The sequence below is a fragment of the Pinus tabuliformis genome, chromosome 8 (assembly GCF_031772625.1).
Source record: "Pinus tabuliformis cultivar Carrire ecotype Pingquan chromosome 8, CPIR1, whole genome shotgun sequence".
Classification (NCBI taxonomy): domain Eukaryota; kingdom Viridiplantae; phylum Streptophyta; class Pinopsida; order Pinales; family Pinaceae; genus Pinus; species Pinus tabuliformis.
The window spans coordinates 1,036,477,409-1,036,501,454 of record NC_142294.1 but is presented as its reverse complement, the minus strand read 5'-3'; positions in this window follow the sequence as shown (position 1 = coordinate 1,036,501,454).

The window sequence follows — 24,046 nt, the reverse complement described above, 5'->3', positions numbered from 1 at the left end:
ATCAAATTTGGGGCTTTCGGTAACCATGGTTACATGCTTGTAAACCTTTATTTAACTAAAAAAGATATTATTTTCTTCACTCTCATATTTTGTTGACCTTATGCAGTGAGATGGTGATTTATTGGACCTTGGGAAAATAAAACCTAGGTGACCTAATGGAACCTTAAATGATTGAATTTCAGGTGAATTTGACTGATATAAAACATGATTAAATGAGTTTCATGATCAATGGATGCTCAACAAGAAACATGAAGGTGGGCCAACAAACACAAATTTTTGAGAGGGGAAAGTGATTTTGGATCTTGGCTACCATCAGTGAGTAAATTTTTGTATGATGACCTAAGTGGGCAAAAAATTTCAACGAGACACTAATACGATATAAAAGAAGGATTTTGATCACTGATGGTAGTATGCAAATACTGATTCTAACAACACTAACATTAAATTTGAAAAGAAATCAATTGACTCATACCCCTTGGAATGAAACAATGGAATAGGTACAATAATGACACTAACATTAAATTTGAAAAGAAAGAATTTGACTCATACCCCTTAAAACAAAATCGATCAAAAAGGTATGTTGATGACACAATTGCTAACTTTGAAAATAAACAATTGACTTATACCCCTTGAAAGGGAATCGTTGGAAAAATCATGTAGAGGAAACTACCATTAAATATGAAAATAAATCAATTGTGAGATACCCCTTGAAACTAAATCAATAGAAAATGTGCACTGATGAAAATAATGTTACATTTGAAAAGAAAGAAATTGACTCATATGCCTTAAATTCTTTTGGAAGAAAAACGTATGCTGATGACAATAATTTTAATTTTGAAAAGAAAGAAATTTACTCATAACCTTTGAAACAAAATTTATAGAAAAGGTATGTTAATGACACATACCAACTACTTTGATGACACTAACATTAAATTTGAAAAGAAACCAACAGACTCATGCCCCTTGAAACTGAATCGATGGAAGAGGTACATTAATGACACTAACATTAAATTTGAAAACAAATCAATTGATTCATACCCCTTCAAACAGAATCGATTGAAAATGTATGTCAATGACACTAATGTTAAATTTTAAAAGAAAGCAACTTATTCATACCCCTTGAAACTGAATGGATGGAAAAGGTACATTGATGACACTAACATTAAATTGAAAAGAAAGGAATTGAATTATACCCCCTGAAACTGAATCGATGGAAAAAATACATCAATGACACTAACAACAAATTTGTAAAGAATGAAATTGGGTCATAACCCTTGAAACCAAATCGATGGAAATGGTATTTCAATGATACTATCATTAAATTTGAAATGAAAGAAAATGACCCATACCATTTTAAGTTTAATTGATTGAAAAGAAATACTATATGATAGTTACATTAAATATGAAAGGAAATAAATTGACTCATACCCCTTGAAACTGAATTGATGGAAAAAAAATTCGATGCAAGTAACATTAAGTTTGAAAATAAAGAAATTGAATGGTACCGCTTGAAACCAAATCGATGGAAAAGGTACCTCAATGGCACTAATTTTAAATTTCAAAAGTGAGTTATTGACTCACATCCCTTGAAACCAAATCGATAGAATATGTTCATTGATGGCACTAATATTAAATTTCAAAAGAAACAAATTTACTCATACCCCTTGAAACCCAATCAATGGAAAAGGTGCTTTGATGAAACTAACATTAAATTTGAAAGGAAAGTAATTAACTCAAACCCATTGAAACTGAATCAAAGGAAAATAAACCTCTTATACACTAACATAAAATTTGACAAGAAATAAATTGACTCATACCCTTTGAAAGCGAATCAATGAAAAGGTATGTTGATGGCACTAACGTTAAATTTGACAAGAAAGAAATTGAATCTTACCCGTTGAAGTAAAATCGATGGAAATGATATGTCTATGATAGTAATGTTAAATTTGAAAAGGAATCATTTGACTCAAATCCCTTGAAAATGAATCGAAGGAAAAGGAATTTCAATGAAGTTAATATCAAATTTGAAAAGAAAGTAATTGAATCATAGCCCTTGAAACAAATTAATGGAAGAGGCACATTAATGAATCTAACATTAAACTTTAAAAGAAATAATTTGACTCATACCCCTTGAAATGAAACAATGGAACAGGTACGTTGAAAACATTAACATTAAATTTGAAAAGAAAGTAACTATCTTATACCCCTTGGAATGATTCAATGGAAAAAGTATGTTGATGACAATAATGTTATACTTTAAAAGAAAGAAATTAATTGATACCCCTTGAAACCGAATCAATCGAAAATGTATGTCAATGACATTAATGTTAAATTTGAAAATAAAGCAACTTTCTCACAGTCCTTAAAATGAAATGATGGAAAAGATATGTCGATGACACTAACATTGTTAGAAACTAAGACAATATTGAGAGGGGGGAGTGAATCAGTATTGTGACCAAAATTATATTTGACTATTTCCAATTTAAAAAAATTCAATCCATTCACCAGCAATTCATGTTAGCAACATAAACATGCCACATATGAAACAAATAATATTAACATTCACATATGAAACACATAAATAAATCAGATGTACAACCAGTTATTATTCTTAATTCCTTTTGCAAAGGAAAGCTTCAACTTTTTGTTACATCAATATGGTAGACTCCAACATACTTGAAGGCTTTAACCCTCAATCTACTACAAGCTCCTACCTGTAGGTTTGTTAGGCTCCAACCTAAAGGAAGCAACCACTCCTTAATTTATCAACACCCACTAAAAGGAGTATCAACCCCTGATTTATCAACACCCACTAAAAGGAAGACCCTACTCCCTTATTTTATTAGCTACTATTGAAAGGAAGCTCCTAATCCTTGGTTTTATTAGTTGATACTAAAAGGAAGTTCCAACTCCTTGGTATTACCATCTGGTACTGAAAGGAAGCTCCTATTCTGTGGACTGCAAGCTCCAACTTTCTTGACCTTCATGGTTCATCCTTCATATTATTTTTAAACTCAAATCATGAAGGTTTTCCTTGACATAAGATGATTCTCTATCTACTCGCTTAGACACCTTTTTGTTTCTCTATACTACAACTCTCATGTTGTTATACAAGCCCTCTATTAGCACATATTCGTCATACTCAATTCCTTTCGTTGCATAAATAAATTCTTTATTCTGCTCACTAAAATCACCTATATCACCAATGCATTCTCTACAAATTTTCACACCTCTTAGATACCAATTCCAATTCACGCATTCACCCCCTAATGCCTCTCTAGTTCTCATAGCAATACTGTTTATAAAAAATATTGAATTTATATTTTTGGTGTTTGACTTTTAGCTTACTTCAACTCAACAAATCATTTAATTTAACTTGTTTTCCACTTGTATTCCACTTATGTTAAGTCATATTTATGTTTTCAAATAGTCTTCAATCTCTATTACATTGTTATAGGATGAAAAATTGAGTTAAGCTACTATTTTATGCAATTCTAGTACATTACAAACTTTAACAATGGTTTTATTGTTGGTACTTCAGGACTTTAAACATGTGCAACTTTTGAAAAAGGGCTGAGGAAATGCCATTTCAAAAGAGTCGGGGAAAATGGGTTGGGGATTACATGTCCCATTGTGGGACCAAAGCTCCATGTGTCATTCCTTGTAAGATTTATAGAAATATTTAATAAGGAAATATTAAAAAAAAATAAGGTTTCTAAGGAACCTTGAGGCCCGAAACCTTTCACTATTTGACTCCTTCATGTTTGAACTTTGATCGAACATATATCTTGACCCTTAAGGCCTTTTTTAGACTTCAATATACCATTTGAAAGGTATTTATGAAGCCCATCCATCTAAGAACCTTGTAAGGTCTTCTAAGATCATGTACTATACCAAACATTTCTCCAAAACTGTGCTCTTATGCCACCTTTATCATCAAATGACATTGCTCCCTAATAATTTTCCTAAAACTACCTATGACATCAATGATCTTTGTCATCCAATGACAACACCTTTGACATCAATGATAATAATTTCTAACAAACATTAAATTTTATAAGAAATTTGTTGGCTCACATCCTTTGAAACCAAATCGATGGGAAAATCTATGTCAATGTCACTAGTGTTAAATTTGAAATGAAAGAAATTGACCCATGCCCCTGGGAACAAATCAACGTAACATGTACGTTGATGATATTGATTTTAAATTTGAAAATAAATCAATTGATTTGTATCCCTTGAAACTAAATCTATGGAAAATTTACATCGATGACACTAACATTAAATTTGAAAATAAGGAAAATGACTCATACCACTTATAAATAAAATCAATGGAAAAGGTGGATCGATTACACTAATGTTAAATTTGAAAAGCAAGCAATTATATCATAACCCTTAAAATAAAATAGATGGAAAAGGCATGTTGATGACAATACTGTTAAAATTGAAAAGAAATAAATTAAATCATACCCCTTGAAACCAAATCGATGGAGTAGTTATGTCAATGATGCTAGCGTTAAATTTGAAAAGAAAGAAATTGACTCATATCGTTTGAAACCGAATCAATGGAAAAGGTAGGTCAATGAAACTAATGTTAAATTTGAAAAGAAAGCGATTGAATCATACCCCTTGAAACTCAGTCAATGGAAAATCTATTTTTTTGAAACTAATGTTAAATTTGAAAACAAAGAAAATGATCCATACCCCTTGAAAACAAGTCGACGGAAAATGTACGTCAATGACACTAACGTTGAATTTGAAAAGAAAGCAATTGAATAATACCCATTGCAATTGAATCAATAGAAAAGGTATATTGATGAAACTAACATTAAATTTGAAAAGAAAGAAATTGAATCACACCCCTTGAAACCAAATTGATGGAAAGGTACATTGATGACACTAACATTAAATTTCAAAAGAAAGAAACAAACTCATACTACTTGAAACCAAATCAATGGAAAAGGTATATCAATGAAATTAATGTTAAATTTGAAAATGAAGTGACTAACTCATACTCCTTGAAACCAAATCGATGGAAAAGGTATGCTGATGTCATTGATGTTAAATTTGAAAATAAATAAATTGATTTATACACTTTGAAAACAAATCGATGGAAAATGCATGTCAATGACAATAGGGTTAAATTAGAAAAGAAAGAAAGTGATTCATACCCCCTAGAAATGAATCAAATGAAAAGGTCTGTTGATGAAACTAATGTTAAATTTTAAAAGAAACCAATTGGATCACACCCCTTTAAACCAAATTGATGGAAAAGGTAACTCAATGACACTAACATCAAATTTGAAAAGAAAGAGATTGACACATACCCCTTGGAATGAATTGATTGAATAAGTATGTAGATGACACTAATGTTAAATTTGAAAAGAAATAAATTCATTCATACCCATTGAAACTAAATATCTATAAAAGGTACATTGATGACACTAAAGTTAAATTTGAAAAGAAAGGAATTGAAACTTATTGTTTGAAACTAAATCGATGGAAAAGGTACGTCGATGAAACAAACTTTAAACTTGGAAAGAAATAAATTAACTCATACCCCTTAAAAATGAATTAATGGAAAAGGTATGTCGATAACACTAATGTTAAATCTAAAAATAAATCAATTGACACATACCCCTGGGAACAAATTGATGGAAAACGTAAGTCAATGACACTAATGTTAATTTTGAAAGGAAATAAATTGATTCATACTTGTTGAAATCAAATAGATGGAAAAGGTATGGCAATGACAATAATGTTAAATTTGAAAGGAAAGAAACTAACTCATACTACTTGAAAATGAATCAATGGAAAATGTATCTCAATGAAACGAACATCAAAATTGAAAAGAAAGTAATTGAATCATACCCTTTGAAATAGAATTGATGGAAAAGGTATGTGGATCACACTAATCTTAAATTTGAAAAGAGAGAAACTGACTCATACCCCTTGAAAATGAATCGATGCAAGACGTATGATTATGACACTAGGGTTAATTTTGAAAAGAAATAATTTGATTGATACCCCTTAAAATCAAATTAATGGAAATGGTAGGTTGATGAAACTAAAGTTAAACTTGAAATGAAATAAATTTACTTGTAACCCTTGTCAAAGAGAAATCTATGGAAAATGTATGTCTATGAAATGAACATTAATTTTGAAAAAAAAAAAAAACTAACTCATACCCCTTGGAACATTAACATTAAATTTTAAATGAAAGAAATTAATTCATAACCCTATAAACTGAATTGGTGGAAAGGTTGTGTTGATGAAACTAACTCTAAATTTGAAAAGAAAGGAATTGACACTTACACCTTGAAATTGAATAAGTTCAAAAGGTGTGTCAATGAAACAAACTTTAAATATGAACAGAAAGAAATTAACTCATACCCCTTAAAAATGAACCAATGGAAAACGTACCCTAATGTTAAATTTGAAAAGAAGGCAATTTACTCATACCCTTTGGAATAATTGATGGAAAAGGTATGTCAATGACACTAACATCAAATTTGAAAAGAAAGCAATTGACTCATATGCCTTGAAATTGAATCGATGGAAAAGGTACATTGATGACACTAATGTTAAATTTATAAATAAATCAATTGACTCATACCCCTTGAAATTGAATTGAGGGGGAAGGTATGGGGATTATAATAATGTTAAATTTGAAAAGAATCAAATTGAATCATACGCTTTGAAACTGAATGCATGGAAAATCTATGTCAATGAAACTAGGGTTAAATTTGAAAAGAAAGTAATTTACTCATACCTCTTAAAACCAAACTGATTAAAAATTCACATCAATGATACTAATGTTAAATTTGAGAAGAAAGCAGTTGACTCATACACTTGGAATAAATCAATGGAACATGTATGTTGATGGCACTAATGTTAAATTTTAAAAGAAATCAATTGATTCATACTCGAAATTAAATTGATGGAAAGGGTATTTCAATGACATTGAAATTAATTTTGAAAAGAAAGGAACTGACATATACCCCTTAAAATCAAATCAATGGAAAATGTATGTCGATAAAACAAATGTTAAATTTGTAAAGAAAATAATTTATTCATGCCCCTTAAAAATGAATTGATGAAAAAGGTACATCAATGACACTGATGTTAAATTACAAAAAAAAAAACAATTGACTCACACCCCTTGGAACGAATCAATGGAAAATTTATGTCGATGGCATAAACATTAAATTTGGAAGGAAAAAAATTGGCTCATACACCTTGAAATAGAATATGTACGTCAATGACACTAATGTTAAATTTCAAAATAAATAAATTGATCCGTAGTCCTTGAAACCAAATCGATAGAAAAGGTAGGTCAATTACACTAACTTTAAATTTGAAAAGAATGAAATTTACTCATACCCCTTGAAACAAAATTAATGGAAAAGATACACCAATGAAACTAACATTAAAGTTGAAAAGAAAACAATTAAATCATACTCGTGAAACAAATCAATTGAAAAGGTGCATGGATGATGCTAATCTTAAATTTGAAAAGAAAGAAGTCGACTTGACATACCCCTTGAAGCTGAAATGATGGAAAATGTACACCAATGAAACTAATGTTAAAATTTGAAAATAAAGAAACTAACTCATATTTGCTGAAACAAAATTGATGGAAAATCTACGTAAATGGTAGTAATGTTAAATTTTAAAATAAATAAATTAACTCATAACTCTTGAAAATGAATTGATGGAAAATGTGCATTGATGAAACTAGGTTTAAATTTGAAAAGAAATAAATTGACTAATACTTGTTAAAATTTAATCGATGGAAAATGTACATCAATAAAATTAACATTAAATTGAATGATACCCATTGAAACCAAATCGATGTAAAAGGTATGCCGATTACACTAATGTTACACAGATATAACAAATATATATATATATATATATATATATATATATATATATATATATCATTGTGACATTGTTTTCAACTTGGAAAATTACACATAAAAATAACTTTGAACTGGAAACAAAAACTATGTTTACACTTGTCCATTGTAACAACCAATTCAAATTAGATCAGACAATTTTTCCCATAACTTACCTTCATGCAGATCAAACCAGCCTTTAATTGTATAGACTAAATCAATTTTCATGCGTATGACCAAATAAAATCAAACAGGTGTGATGTACACAGCCAGATTTGATTGTTATCAAATATTTGATTCATTTGTTGTCTAGGTACAATGCACAAAAGATGAGTGGAATGATTACCATGTGTAATTATCATAGTATACAATTTTGGTAGCAAATGCAAACAATCTATTGGTAGCATGGTGCTAGAATTAATGTCAGTAGAGATTTCATCGTGTTGGAATTAATTTCAAGAGGTGTAGTGGGAGTTTGCATGATGATTTTAGGATTGGTTTAGGTATTTTAGTGTTGCAAGATGGTGGAAAGATTCTACAACAATTCAATTACTGGACTATCTATGTTTTCTATCAAAATTCACTACTCTAGTAATTCACTGATGTTGGAATAAGTTAATGCATTGAAGTACTCAAATGGGTATGCGTGGATTTGATCATGGTGATAATGAGTTTGAATTGGTCTATAGTCTTTAGCTATTGATCTGGCCATTTATTTTCATATTGTTTTGATCAATCCTCCCAATGAAATGTGAACACAATGAATGTCAAGTAATCCTTGTTGATTTAGTCACCAAATGAAATGTTCTATAATCAATGTTTTAAATTGGTCATCAACATTTGATCTAGTCACACTTGATATAGTCTATAGGCGTGAATGCAATGATTGGTGTCATCATGATGTAAGTGAACCACAATGAAAAATATCTAGTCACAATTAATCATTTGACTTGGTCCAACTTAAGTAGTGCCTTGATCTAGTCACATCTGATCGCTTTGATATCGTCTCCAAGAGTGGAAAACATTGAATGTTATGGATATATTTTGATTTGGTTTGGTTGAATTAGTTTAAAGTGTGAATTGATGGATTGATATTAGATTACATGATGTGTCACTCTAATATGTCTTGCATTGTGCATTAGTGATTTTGAAATGTAGTATTATGTGTTCAAGCCTTTGTATGTTGTATGTATGAGCCTATGATTAAGAGTAAAAAATAAATACATGACGATGGTACATGTGATCCGTGCATGAAGTTATTTTTTTGTGCTTTATATCCCCATAATGCAATGAAAGTGGTGTGGGAGAGAGTCAATTGGATTTTTTAGTATGTGGGCCAAAGAAGTCAAATAAACATACCTATATTGTCATACCCAAACATGGATTGTGTGTATGGTGTTGTGTGTACAATATTAGATCAATGGAAATTTTTCAAGTGAGGGGCATGTTTTATAAGTGTAATTAAGAGTAAAACTCTACATTTAAGTGAAATAGAGGATTGATTAGACCTGTTGGATTTGTTCGAATAGTTGCTAGTGTATAGAGTAGTTTTGTAGTGTGTTTTGAATATGTGTAAGGTAAGCATTGTTGGATCAAGAATGGTGGAGATATGAACCTGGTAGCATTGAAATTAAAAAGAGGTATATGTGTATGGATTTGGTAGAGGTTTTGGAGTTGTGTGATTATCATCCTGATGCATAAGTACTTCATTCATATAACTATTGGGACTGATTTATATTATGGCCATAGTATACTATTGCCAAGACATTGTTGTAGCCTCCTTGTGATTTTGTTAGGCCCCTATACTACTAGTGTAACCCCTTATTGTTATTAGTACAACCCCCTTATTATATTTTTGTACCCATGTAGTCCCAATATTGTTACTATTGTGCCCCATAGAAGCCCGCTATTGTTATTATTGTGCCCTCACATTATTATTGTTATGTCAGCTTTGATTATATTATGACCCCTTAGACTCCTATATATAGAAATGAGGTATTTTCATTTGTATCATCCAAGAATTTTTCATTTATGTAATGTAAAGGAGGTTTCCCCCTCAAGGAGGCTAAATTCTAAGGCGCTGATCTATCCTTTCTATCTTTTGTGAGCTAGTTTCATAACATTTGGTATCAGAGCTTTGGATTCTAGGGTTTTGCTGCTCCAAATAGGTCATCATGGAATTTTCTCTATAACTTTTTTTATGCGACATCTCAGAAACTTAAGAAAAAAAACCAATTTGAGAAGAAACTGCACTGAACCTTGCGTCCAAATTTCAGATCTTTTCGCACTATATTTGCAGAGATATGCTCTAAGGAATTTAGCCTTTTGGCAAACTCCTGAATTACATTCCAAATAGGTGACCTGGGGAAAATAGTCATAACTTTTTTTTTGAGCATCAGATTGAAATTTCGAAAGAAGTTACGAAACGAGGACAGGCTGTAGTTTCTTGTATACATTTTTCATATCCATAGGTCGAAAAAATGACACATGGCACGTTGTACAAGTTCGCTCTACTGAACTAGTCTATAATCAGGTCACCGTGGGAGATTTGGCATAACTCTTCCTTGGAGAATCCAATTTGGATCAGACTGGTGGCGTTGGAAAGAGGACGCAGAGGGATATTGCAGGTTGCGATTTCAGAACTGGAAGATCTAAAATTATAGATTTACAGTCATTTCAAGATCGAGCTCCTAAAATCAAGAAAAAGCAAGATGAGGAAGTTTGATGGCAAGGCTCCAGTAAATTGGATACTATAGATGGAGAAATATTTTGATCTACAGGGTGTACCACTGTTACAAAAGGTATGTATTGCATCTTTATATTTAGGACCAGATCAATTCTTATGGTATAAAGGGCTTTGTTCTTGTAAACCACTTGTTACGTGGTCAATTTTCATGAAGGAAATGATAGCACATTATGAGGACACAAAGAGAAACACCTTGTTTAGCCAATTGATAAATCTCAAACAAAAGTGTTCAATGGAAGAACACATTGAGGACTTTCAAAAATTGAATATAAGGGTAAATGATATTCCAGAGTAGCAAAGGATTGATGTCTTCATAGGTACTTTAAAGGATAACATTCAACATGAGCTTCGTCTTTGGGAACCTGATTCATTGGAGAAGGCATTTAAGTGGGCAAGAAAAATTGAAAGAGAAATTATGGAAACAAGGAATCCAAACACTCACGACTATAATTATGGAAGTGTTTCTTCTCCTAGCCTTCCACAACCTACAAGTGTGACACCACAAAAATTGGAAGAAAAAAGAGAAAAAGGGCTTTGTTACAATTGTGATAGCAAATGCATTAAAGGTCATAAGTGTGCTGAGGAGAAATTATTTCACATAGATTATGAAGAGGAGGAAGAAAAGGATCAAGAAACATCAAAAGAAGAGTATATACACCGGGAACAAACCCCAGAGAAAGAAGAAATGAATCCAACCATATCTTGTAAAGCATTGGCAAGAATTACCACTCCTCAAACTCTCAAGATAAAAGGACATATGAAGAAGAAAAAGGTTCAAGAAGTGAAAGATCACATTGAGAAAGAAGAAATAAATCTAACCATATCTTGTAATGCATTGGCCGGAATTACAAATCCTCAAATTATCAAGATAGAAGGACATATCAAGAAGAAAAATGTTCAAGAAGTGAAATATCACATTGAGCATCAAGAAATGAATCTCGACCATATCTTGTAAATCATTGGAAGAAATTACCACTCCTCAAACTCTAAAGATAGAAGGACATATCAAGAAGAAAAAGGTTCAAGCAGTGAAAGATCACATCGAGCATCAACAACAAGTTCTCCAACTTTTAAAGGATAATGCCACTTTGGTGCAGAATCGAATGAAACAACTGGTAGATCAACATCACAGTGAAAAATGTTTTCATGTAGTTGATTTGGTATTTTTATGGCTACATCTCAAGCAAGATATTTATGAGAAGGAAATATTGGCAATACTACATGCACTTAAGAAATGGCAACCTTACCCAATGGGAAGACACTTCAAGGTAAAAATGGATCATGATAGTCTTAAATACTTTTTAGAACAAATATTATCAATAGAAGAATAGAAAAAATGGGTCACAAATATGTTGGGTTATGAGTTTGACATCATCTATAGAAAAGGGAAGAAAAGTTTTGTTGCAGATGCACTCTCAAGAAAGGATGAGGATGTGGAAGCATTGTTTTGTGCTATTTCTATTATCCAACCAGATTGGATAAATGAAGCAAGGGATGAATGGAAGAAGGACGAAGAAGTGTGGCCACTCATTCAAAGGTTGCAGAAGATCCCAATTCAAACAATATTGCCAGAACTTGACAAGGAAGGAAAAAGCATATTGGAACCTGATGCATTCACATAAGCAAGAACCCGACAGCTACGAAATCGATCAATTTCAGAGTATCTCATCAAGTGGAAGAACTTACCCACTGAAGATTCCACATGGGAGAACAATAATTTTATACATAAGCATCAAGAACCACTCATGCATTGAGGACACCACTTTTTGAAGGAGAGGGGCATGTTAGGCCCCTATACTACTAGTGTAACCCCTTATTGTTATTAGTACAACCCCCTTATTATATTGTTGTACCCATGTAGTCCCCATATTGTTACTATTGTGCCCCATAGAAGCCCACTATTCTTATTATTGTGCCCTCACATTATTATTGTTATGTCGGCTCTGATTATATTATGACCCCTTAGACTCCTATATATAGAAAGGAGGTATTTTCATTTGTATCATCCAAGAATTGTTCATTTATGTAATGTAAAGGAGGTTTCCCCCTCGAAGAGGCTGAATTCTAAGGTGTTGATCTATCTGTTCTATCTTTTGTGAGCTGGTTTCAAAACATATTTGCATTGTAGTATGTATTGGATAAGTGCCATGTAGAGTGAGTGAAAATTCCATGTTGATGTATGTTACTCTTTCTATAGGTTGATAGTGTGTGTAGGTTTGAGTGAGCTTGTTGTTGTGAATGTGTTGTATATTCTCATGTATATGTATTGCTGTCAAAATAATGTGTGATGAGTGTGAAGTCTTGTGATATCAAGGTATTTTCGTGAGTGAGTATGTTTTTGGTTGAGTTGTCAATGAAAATCATGGTGAATGTATGTTGATGCTTTAAATTTGTCATTGTATGTGTCTTGAGTGTTGCTATTATGGGTGAGTGAAATGGCAGCTTGCTAAGGTTGTGCAAAATTATATGATAGAGGTATCATTATTATTGTAATGTTGGAGACAAAGTGTGTGTGAGGGAAGGTTTGATTGATTGAGAAAATTGTTTGTCTTGGTGTTTTTATATTGATCAAGGATGATTATGTGGTTCCAATGTGAACATTTAAGAAACATGGCCTATACTTGACTGAGTAAATATTCATGGGTTCGGTATCAAAATGTATGAAATGTGGTCCAAAAGAGTCTAGGGGTTGGGGCCTCCATAGTTGTGGAAGTGGTGGGTTTTGTTAGTTATTAGTTTGGATTGAGTGGTTCCTCACATACATCACAATTTGGGGCTTGCACACTGGTGGTGGTTAATTATTGATGTCAAGCAATATTTTTAATAACAAGAAGACAAAGACAAAATGTACAGTGGTTTTCTTCCTAGAAGGCTTTCTGCCTAACATCTAATGTCCCTGTTTGTCTTTAAGATTTATGTGTTGTAAATTGTTGATATCATGGTTTACTTGTTCTTATGTTGCATATGTTATTTGATATAATAATTCACTGATAGTAATTAAATTATCAATTAATTGGAAGAAAGGTAAAATGTATAAAAGATGATCCACATCATATAATCCTGATTCACCCCCCCTCTTAGTATTGTTAAGCTCCCAACAATTGTTATTAGAGTGGGTGTATTTAGGTGCAACTTGACCACTCGAAGGAGGATTTGGTAAATTTTTGAATTTTTGATTTGATGGATTATCATGGTGTGTCATTGCTCAATATTGAAAACTATCATGTATGGAATGAAAATGTTAAATCTAAATTGTTTGCTTATGGATCTAATGTTTCGAAGTTAGTGTGTAAAGGTTATGGAAAGGATCCTCTCTTAATCAGAAGGTGTAGTAGTAGAATGCCCAAGAAAAGTGCATGATATATAACAATCTTCACAATGTAGATCTACAGAAGTTAGTGGATCTTCCATTTGTTAAAGACACATGGGACAAATTTCAGGTGTTGTATGGAGGAGACAACAACAAAGAAGAAATGGATAAAATAAGAAAAATGGCTCACAAGAAAGAGTTTCAGTGTGAGAAGATTCATTCCTCTATTGAAAATGGAGAAACAAGTCATCAAGAGGTGTAATAAAAGAAGGAAAATAAGAAGAACCATAAGTGATGTCGAAAGGTAAATTTGAAGGTAATGATGAGCATGTGATTTTTCTTAGCTATTCAATATATGATTTTAATGTTAGCCTTGTTAAATCAAATATTCAAGATGACAATTATTGTGATAGAATGATGGTTTTGAAACAAAAAGCTAACTCAACCATAGTTGTAATAAATAAAGTAGTTGTTGAAGTAGAAAGGATAACAACTATGAGCATAGATGTAGTAAGATTACTACGAATCTTTGATGAGAAGGAGAATGAGATCAAAGAATAAATACTTAGTTTGAAGATCTAGTTACAAGAGCCAAAAATAATTCAGGACGTGATGGCCAATTAGAACAATGAAGGAGAGGGTTGAGTTGAAAACTAGAATTTGAAGCTGTCTCAATGAGGAAACAGCTAGAACAAAAAGATAGTTAGTTGAAGTTTGAAATAGCACCAAGGTTTTGGAAAAAGTCCTTTGCAATGAAATATATCCCTCAGTGAAATCTGTTTAAGGTTTCATGAGGGATAATCTAGCACATGAGAAGGCATAAACAACAATGCAAAACATAAAAAGCCTATAGCTTAAAATGGAAAACATGTGAGTAGCAAGAAATGTATCAAGCAGTAGAACCAACAACCGAGAAATGCACCAAGAGAATCACCTATGACTAGAAGACCATTTCCGCCAACAAAAGAGTTTGACATATTTCAAAGGAGAAACCCCTTTTTTAATTTCATGGATGAGTTCGAATGCTAAATTTACCACAACTATGGACATGTTACAGCTAGCTATAGGATATTATTATTTAGATCTTTTCAGCAGATTATACAGTACTTTGGGAAGCAAAGGAGATCAACAAACTCAATTATACTAATCCTTTTCATGGTTATTATTTTTCATGTAACCTATTTGTCCACAGAGTGGTTGATTGTAGATATCATGAATGGAGTATAAGCATGATCAATGCAAGGCAAAGATCTTGTGTGAACAATAGATGGTTTGATTCTCTAGCCTCACATCTCAGTCATGTGAGATGTTATACTCATGACAACTTTTGCGGCATGGCTAGAGATTGTGAGTTGTTTAGTTTCTCCAATAAAATAAAGAAAAAGGAGTAATAGACTTTGAGTAGGGTAGCAGAAATCCAAAAGAGCATTTGCATACCAACAAAAAAACCTACAAAGGTGTGGAAGAATAAGGAACGACAAAAATTTAAGTAGGAGAAGTTGGTCCCCACTACAATGCATTACTCATATTTATCATATTAGACTATGTTAGGCCCCTATAGTACTAGTGTAACCCTTTATTGTTATTAGTATAACCCCCTTATTCTATTGTTGTACCCATGTAGTCCCCATATTATTGTGGCCCATAGAAGCCCACTATTGTTATTATTGTGCCCTTACATTATTATTGTTATGTCGGCTCTGATTATATTATGACCCCTTAGACTCCTATATATAGAAAGGAGGTCCTGTCATTTGTATCATCCAAGAATTGTTCATTTGTGTAATGTAAAGGAGGTTTCCCCCTCGAAGAGGCTAAATTCTAAGGTGCTTATCTCTCTTTTCTATCTTTTTGTGAGCTAGTTTCATAACGTTTGGTATCAAAGCTTTGGATTCTAGGGTTTTGCTGCTCCAAATAGGTCATCATGGAATTTACACTATAATTTGTTTTCTGTGAAGTTTCAGATGCTAAAAAAAAATCCCATTCGGGTTGAAATCGTTATGAACCTCGGGTCCAGAATTCAGAGCTTTTTGCGCTATATTGGTGGAGATATGATCTGAGGAAGTTGGCATTTTTTCAGACTCCTGAATTACATTCCAAACAGGTGACCTAGGGAAAATAGTCATAACTTTTTTTTTTAGCATCAGATTGAAATTTCATCAGAAGTTACAGAAAGCGGATGGACTATAGTTTCCTGTGTATATTTTCAGATCCTAAGGTCAAAAAAATGGTATGTGGCACTTCATATAAGTTCTCTCTTCTGAAAAGGTATATAATTAGGTCATCTTGGGAGATTGTGCATAACTCTTTCTTGGAGAATCTAAATTTGATCAGACTCTGGCATTGGAAAGAGGAGGAAGAGAACTACTGTAGGTCGCAATTTCAGAACTTAAAGATCCACAAGTACAGGGTTATAGTCGTTTCAAGATCGAGCTCCTAAAATCAAGAAAAAGCGAGATGAGGAAGTTTGATGGCAAGGATCCAGTAAATTGGATACTACAGATGGAGAAATATTTTGATCTACATGGTGTACCACTATTAAAAAAGGTACGTATTGCATCTTCATATTTATAACAAGATCAATTGTTATGGTATAAAGGGCTTTGTTCTCATAAACAACTTGTTACGTGGTCAATTTTCACGGAGGAAATGATAGCACATATGAGGATACAAAGAGCAGCACCTTCTTTAGAGCAACACCACAACAATTGGAAAGAGAAAAAGGGTTTTGTTACAAAGTGGAAAGTAAAATTATGGAAACAAGGAATTCTACCCCTCACAACTATAATAATGAAAGTGTTGTTTCTCCTAGCCTTCCACAACCTACAAGGGTTACACCACAACAATTGGAAGAAAAAATAAAAAAAGGGCTTTGTTACAGTTGTGATAGCAAATGCACTAAAGGTCATAAGTGTGTTGAGAATAAATTATTTTACATAGAGTATGAAGAGGAGGAAGAAAAGGATCAAGAAACATCAAAAGAAGAGGATATGCACCAGGACCCAACCCCAGAGAAAGAAGAAATGAATTCGACCATATCTTGTAAAGCATTGGCAAGAATTACCACTCCTCAAACTCTCAAGATAGAAGGACATATCAAGAAGAAAAAGGTTCAAGAAGTGAAAGATCACATCGAGAAAGAAGAAAAGAATCCAACCATATCTTATAATGTATTGGCTAGAATTACCACTCCTCAAACTATCAAGATAGAAGGACATATCAAGAAGAAAAATGTTCAAGAAGTGAAAGATCACATCGAGCATCAAGAAATGAATCCGACCATATCTTGTAAAGCATTGGAAGAAATTATCACTCCCCAAACTCTCAAGATAGAAGGACATATCAAGAAGAAGGTTCAAACAGTGAAATACAGGAAGAAAAGTATCGAGAAACACCAAAAGAAAAGGATACTCACTAGGAACCAACCCTAGAGAAAGAAGAAATGAATCCAACCATATCTTGTAATGCATTTTTCGGAATTACCACTCCTCAAATTGTAAAGATAGAAGGACATATCAAGAAGAGAAAGGTAATAGTGTTGATTGATTCGGGTAGTAGCCATAATTTTATTAATTGTAAGATAGCCAAGGACTTGAATTGCTTCCTAGTTCTAGCATCAGATTTTTCAGTGACGGTTGTTAGTGGAGGAACCATAAATTGCTCTGGAAAGTGCCATAATATCAAGCTATCCATGGGAGAATATGCATTGAATAACCCAATGTTTTCCATTCCAATGGGTGGTCCTGATATTGTACTAGGAGTCCAATGGCTACAAGCCTTGGGTCCAATAACTTTTAATTTTCAAGAACTTTTTATGAAATTTTCTTTGGAAGGAAAGGAATTTGAATTAAGGGGCATCACAGGGAATCCAGGAAAGATAATCAACTCTAATGGAATGACAAAGCTTCTAAAGAAATAACAACAAGGCGTAATTGTACAATTATTTTCGCTAACTATTCGCACATCGAAATCATGTATTTCTTCAGATCTCCAAAAAGTCTTGGACAATCATTCCAAGGTATTTGAGACTCCCAAAGGTCTCCCACGTATTGGTGATCATGATCATGCTATTCATTTTATTCCAAGATGTGTTCCTCCAAACGTCAAGCCTTATAGATATCCATATGCCCAAAGGAGTGAACTTGAATGTATGGTTGGAGAAATGGTAGAGGTTGGTACAATTATCCAAACAAATTTGATAAACAAAGGAATGTATGAATGGAAGAATGACGAAGCAGGGTGGGAACTCATTCAAAAGTTGTCGAATATCCCAATTAAAACAATATTTCCAAAACTTGAAGAGGAAGGAAAAATCATATTGGAACCTGGAGCAGTCACAGAAATAAGAACCTGACAGCTACGAAATCAATCAATTTCAGAGTATCTCATCAAGTGGAAGAACTTACCTGCTGAAGATTCCACATGGGAGGACAAGAATTTTATATAAAAGCATCAAGAACTACTCAAGCGTTGAGGACAACACATTTTGAATGACAGGGGCATGTTAGACCCCTATACTACTAGTGTAACCCCTTATTGTTATTAGTATAAAACCCTTATTCTATTGTTGTACCCATGTAGTCCCCATATTGTTATTATTGTGCCCCAAAGAAGCCCATTATTGTTATTATTGTGACCTTACATTATTATTGTTATGTCGGCTCTGATTATATTATGACCCCTTAGACTCCTATATATACAAAGGAGGTCTTGTCATTTGCACCATCCAAGGATTGCTCATTTGTGTAATGTAAAGGAGGTTTCCCCCTCGAAGAGGTTGAATTCTAAGGCATTTATCTCTCTTTTCTATCTCTTTGTTAGCTAGTTTCATAACAGACTATAGAAGAATAGTGTGAACCCCTCTTGGTCTTAAGGGGAGCATATGGCAGTAGCATGGGTAGGATGAAGAAGGCATGAAGATAAGAGTAGTAGAAACATGGTGTGATCAAAAGCCCAAAAGTACAACCAAGTCCACAGGATTAACAAGAAGTTTATAATGTATATGAGCTCAAGGGGAGATGTGTATGAAACTATTGAAAAATGAAACAAGAAATTATCAATATGATTTTGCCTTGATTAAATTGAGAAAATTCAAATTTCCACATCAACATATAACTTGGATGTAGTTAACTTGTGTGACATGGCCTTGTCGCCAAGTTTACTCAGTAAATTTGAGTTGGAAGATTTATATTTTAGTTAAGCATGTGTGATTGCTAATTTGTAGCAGTCAAGGTCAACTATCTAAGGTTGTTTTCAATTAAACTAGTTCCAACTGCTGGAGGAACTAGTGGAGGGTCGAGTTGTGTAGTGGAACTTTACTAAAACTCAGTGATCATCTAGTTAATTGATTAATCAACCCAAAATAGCTGGTGTATGAATATAATTCGAGTTTCCATGGCTTGTTGGATATTCTAAGAAAATGTAGCATTAGTTGTAGACTAGCCTTGAGCATAAAAGTGTTGTATGAAGTCAGATGATCAACCTAAGGAATTGTGCAATCCATTTAGGAAGAATTCCTAAATAATAGGGGCTTAATTACTTAAGTAACAACACAAGTAAATAGGAGCTTACGCTGAGGAAAAAATTTACTAAGTCTAGACCAGAGCTTCTCAATGAGTAGAGAGAGAGAGGTTATGCACTTGCAGTTTGTGCTCAATTGAGGAAAGAAATTTTAATACATCTCTATTCATTAGATTAATGTAATAAAGCATTGGGGTTTTTAGTAGGTTTCTTTCCCCAGAGAAAAATAATTTTTGCACGTGTGTTATTTATTATTGCATGTCTACAATTTTAGTTTTCAACTGTGAATTAATATTCATAGAGAAATAGAGTAGGTTTATGTCTTGCAATTTTGATTAAAACATCATGAGAAGTTGCAAATCTACAACATAATTTCTACAACAACTAGAGTTTCAAGGCTTACATAATGTTTTACATGTTTCTTTCAATAATTATTTTATTATAGATCAATATGGTTGTAGTAATGATTTGGAAGTTGTTAATCAACCTTTTATGTACCTGTTCATGATTATCATTTGTCAGTTTGGCTAAGTAACCCTATTATCTTTCATGTATGGGAGGAGAGAGTAATTGAGCATGCACATTAGTGAGTCATTTTATTCCCATTGTGTAAGCACTTATGGGTGCAAGTTATAACCCTATACTTTGTTTCTTTTATCATTTTGTTATTGGTTGAGTGGTCCTAGTGTTAGGCATGCATTGAAGAGATCCATTTTATTTCTTCCTTGTAAACACTCTTGAGTGTATTGTTGCAACCATGTATGGGATTTTGGGTGTCATCGTTGCATTCTTGTATTTCATTGGTTCAATCCTATACTATCATTAATAGATCTTAATATCATTGTTCATTATTTATCATGGCTTTTTTTGAAGACTTAGTGTAGTCTCTTGCATGTTACAAGGAGGTATGGACTCTAGAATGACTAGCAGAACAAAAATAAATATTGTTGAGCAATAGTGTAAAGAATTTATTTGTAGCCCTAATATATGTTCAGGGGGATCATGTTCAACAAGAGGAAGGTCATGGTGTTGGCATAGTTTCCTTGATGTCACTTTATTATATATGCCATGAGATTGAGTAACCATGTTGGTCGATTTCTAATGATTATTTTTGCAAGAGTGATGTAGCTAGTTATGCTCCATTAGAAAAAATTTGGTATCAAAATTATTCATTGATGTTAACATGGTGATCCAGTGAGGATTGGTCACCCTTTTCCATGGATTTTAAAGGGGGAGAGTTTGACTAATGAATAATGGAGAATAAACCATCCAGTTAGAGTAGAATGACAATCAGTTAAAGAGGATTGGTTTGGTGGTGTGGCTATAGGTTACCATCAATGGAAAAGGGGAGATTGTTGGCAACATGGTGTTGGAATTGATGTCAATAGAGAGCTAATGTGTTGGAATCAATGCCAATAGGTGCAGTGGGAGCTTGAATTTTAGGTGTTGTTTCAGGTATTTTGGTGTTGCAAGAGGTTGGAAAGATGCTATAGGACTTGAGTTACCGAACTGTCTATGTTTGCTATACGAATTTGCTACTACAGTAATTCCAAATGTTGGAATATATTAATGGACTGAAGTGGTTAAATTATTATGTATGGATTTGGTCATGGTAATAATGAGTTTTAATTGGCATGTAACATTCAACTGTTCATCTAGTCAAATAATGGTCATATTTTTTTATCAAGTCTCCCAAGGAAAGGTGAATGCAATTAATGTAAACTAATCCTTGTTGATTTAGTCACCAAACAAAATGTTATGCAATAAATGTGTTGAATAGGTTATAATCATTTGATCTAGTCACACTTGATTAATTGATCTTGTAAAAAATAACATAGATGGAGTGGATTGGTTTCTGATTAATCATTCTATGTAAGGAAGAGAGTAATTCATGTCCTTCATTAAAATCTGAGTTAATCATAGAGCATGTAGAGTAATGGAGAAGTTATATGCTAATATCGATATGTGCATTGGTAAAAAACTAAGTTGATATGGTCACCAAAAGGTGTGAACAGAATGATTATTGTGGTCATGATGTTAGTGGATTGCAATGAAAAAATATCTAGTCATAATTAATCATTTTATATCATCCAATTTAATTAGCACCTTGATTTGGTCATATCTGATCACCATGATTTGGTCTCCAAAAATGGAACACATTGAATGTTATGGATCAAGTTCAATGTAGTATGGGTAAATTAGTTTAAAGTGTGACTTGATGGATTGATCTTAGGTTACACGGTGTGTCACTTTAATATATCCTACATTGTGCATTCAAGCCTATGTATGTGGTAGTGGCTACAACCACAATCCAAAATTTTGTCTCACATGAAAATTTGTAGCCTACCTTAGATCTTGTGATCGATCATCCTTGTTCATTTGTTCGTAAGCTACCGATCTCAAGCCTCTCCTCAATGTTAAGAGTTTTCTGTGTTCTTATCTTTATGTAGCATGTGTCATCTTTAGGCATAGGGGTTGATATTTTTCATGCAAAGGGAATGTTGTTTTGCTTCAAGGGAATTGTGTGCATATGAGTGGTTGTCATCACATAGACATGTTTCACACTCACTTCATGCACTCTTGTCACGAAGGTTGTTGCATCAAGAAAAGTATGTCTTATGCATTCTGGATGGTCTACGTTGTGTCACTAAGTGTCCACGTGCGATCACATTAGAGTCCTATCACTATTTACTTCTGTGTCAGTGATCTCACACTTAGCCAGTTCCCAAGAAACCTAGCCTTGTTTAGCTTCCTGTAACTTCGCACTTTGCTTCTGCAACCATCAAGCCTCCTCCCTTGCCTACTGAAACCCCACAGCCTGCAGAGACCCCATTCATCACTGCTCTCTAGAAATGTGCAAAGCAGTCAGGGTGCCAGCACTGCTCTTAGAAATTGCGCATAGGTTTCCTCTCAGGACCCCCATCATGTAGCAATCTCCCATGCCTCAAAACTGTGCAGTGTTGTCCAAGCTACCCTTTTTGTCTTGCATGCAGAAAGTGTGGAGATGGGCTTCCCAGGGCCTCATTCCAGTAGTAGTCACTGGTTGTTGAAATAGCAATGACCTATAGCTAAGTGATAATAGGAAAGGTAACATGCTAAGATCATTCCCAAAGAGTTGAGGAGAAGGACCAAGAGACCAAGTAATGGAAAATATCAGGACCACATGCAAACTCCATCGGATGCATGATCATCTTGAGGGTAAGTATGGTACGTAAAGAACACCTTTCAAATTACACCTCTTATTTGAGTTTGCATGACTGCTTGTCATTGTCATATTATCCTGTCCTTAGTAACATACATGTGCGCAAACACAAAAAGTCATTTAAGGCATTTCCTCGACATGTCTTCTTTCTGTTTCTCTTGTTTGGTCAACTGTCATCTTAGGCATGTTGATTTCTATGTCATGCTTGCAACCTCGTTCTAGTGATGTTGAAGGTTTGTGTTTGAGTTATGTTTTCTATGTAAACAATATCACACTCACACACGTTGTTGTAAGAACTATCACACAAGTGTCGTCACTGTCATCCAAAGGTCTATCTGAAGTGTCACACTTGTCGCTTGCATCATTAGATAGTCCCAAAGTTAGTCACAATAAGCATATGTTGCCTTGTTGGTTCGATATTTCTTGTCATCAAGTCATGTTGAGTGTGTGTTCTCAAGGTCATGTATACACGAGTTCACTCGCTCACACACTTAACCATTTTTCTGAAGATTTGTTGATCGGACCACCCTTCATTAATCGGACCTCTGCTGAGCTACATTGTGCAGGCTCAACCCTTAGTGACCAAGTACTTATGCCAAGAATTATATAGAGCTTGAGGATGCTTCCCAGGAAGTCTGTACCATGCAATCCTAGAATTGACCTGGCTGATTATCACCAAGAACAACGTAGAAATTCCCCAAGAAACCATCTCAATCTACATTAACCGCAAGCCAATCCATCAAGCCTCTCGTTGGTCAATTAAAGAGTTTGATCAGGCAGTGACCCTAGGCTTCACCCCTCCCAAACATTGCACAAAAGTTGTTAGCATGCCCACCTATTATCATCGAAGAAATTTCCCTGACATGATGGATAGGCACTTGATGCCTGTAATTTTACTATCTCTGAAAATTACACAGTTTTGTCAGTTAGTTCCCCTGCTAGCCAACCTATTTCTCATTCTAAAAATTGTGTAGTTTTCTTGGACTATCCACTAGCTACTCGACATCCCTCTTAGCCCAGAAACTATGTAGACATGTCCTGCATGAATGCCTCCTAGTTCTACGCAATTTTTCTAGTAAGCTCCTACAACCTGCTCCCAACCTCCCCTGAAAATATGCATATTTTTCACTCCCAGTGTCCTCTATTACTCGCATTGCCTTCCTGGGAAAAATTGTGTAGTTCTTCCTCCCAGCTGAGCTAGATCTCGCAGAATGTCACTGCTACTTCAGACTACTCATTCAATCCTCCCAATGATCTCTGTGCATTTTTCTTGACAGTTCCCCAGAGCCTTTCATCCCAGCATGACATGAGCTCTACATTGTTTCAGAGATTTTTCCTCTCTCCTGGTCACCTGCACTTGAAAATGA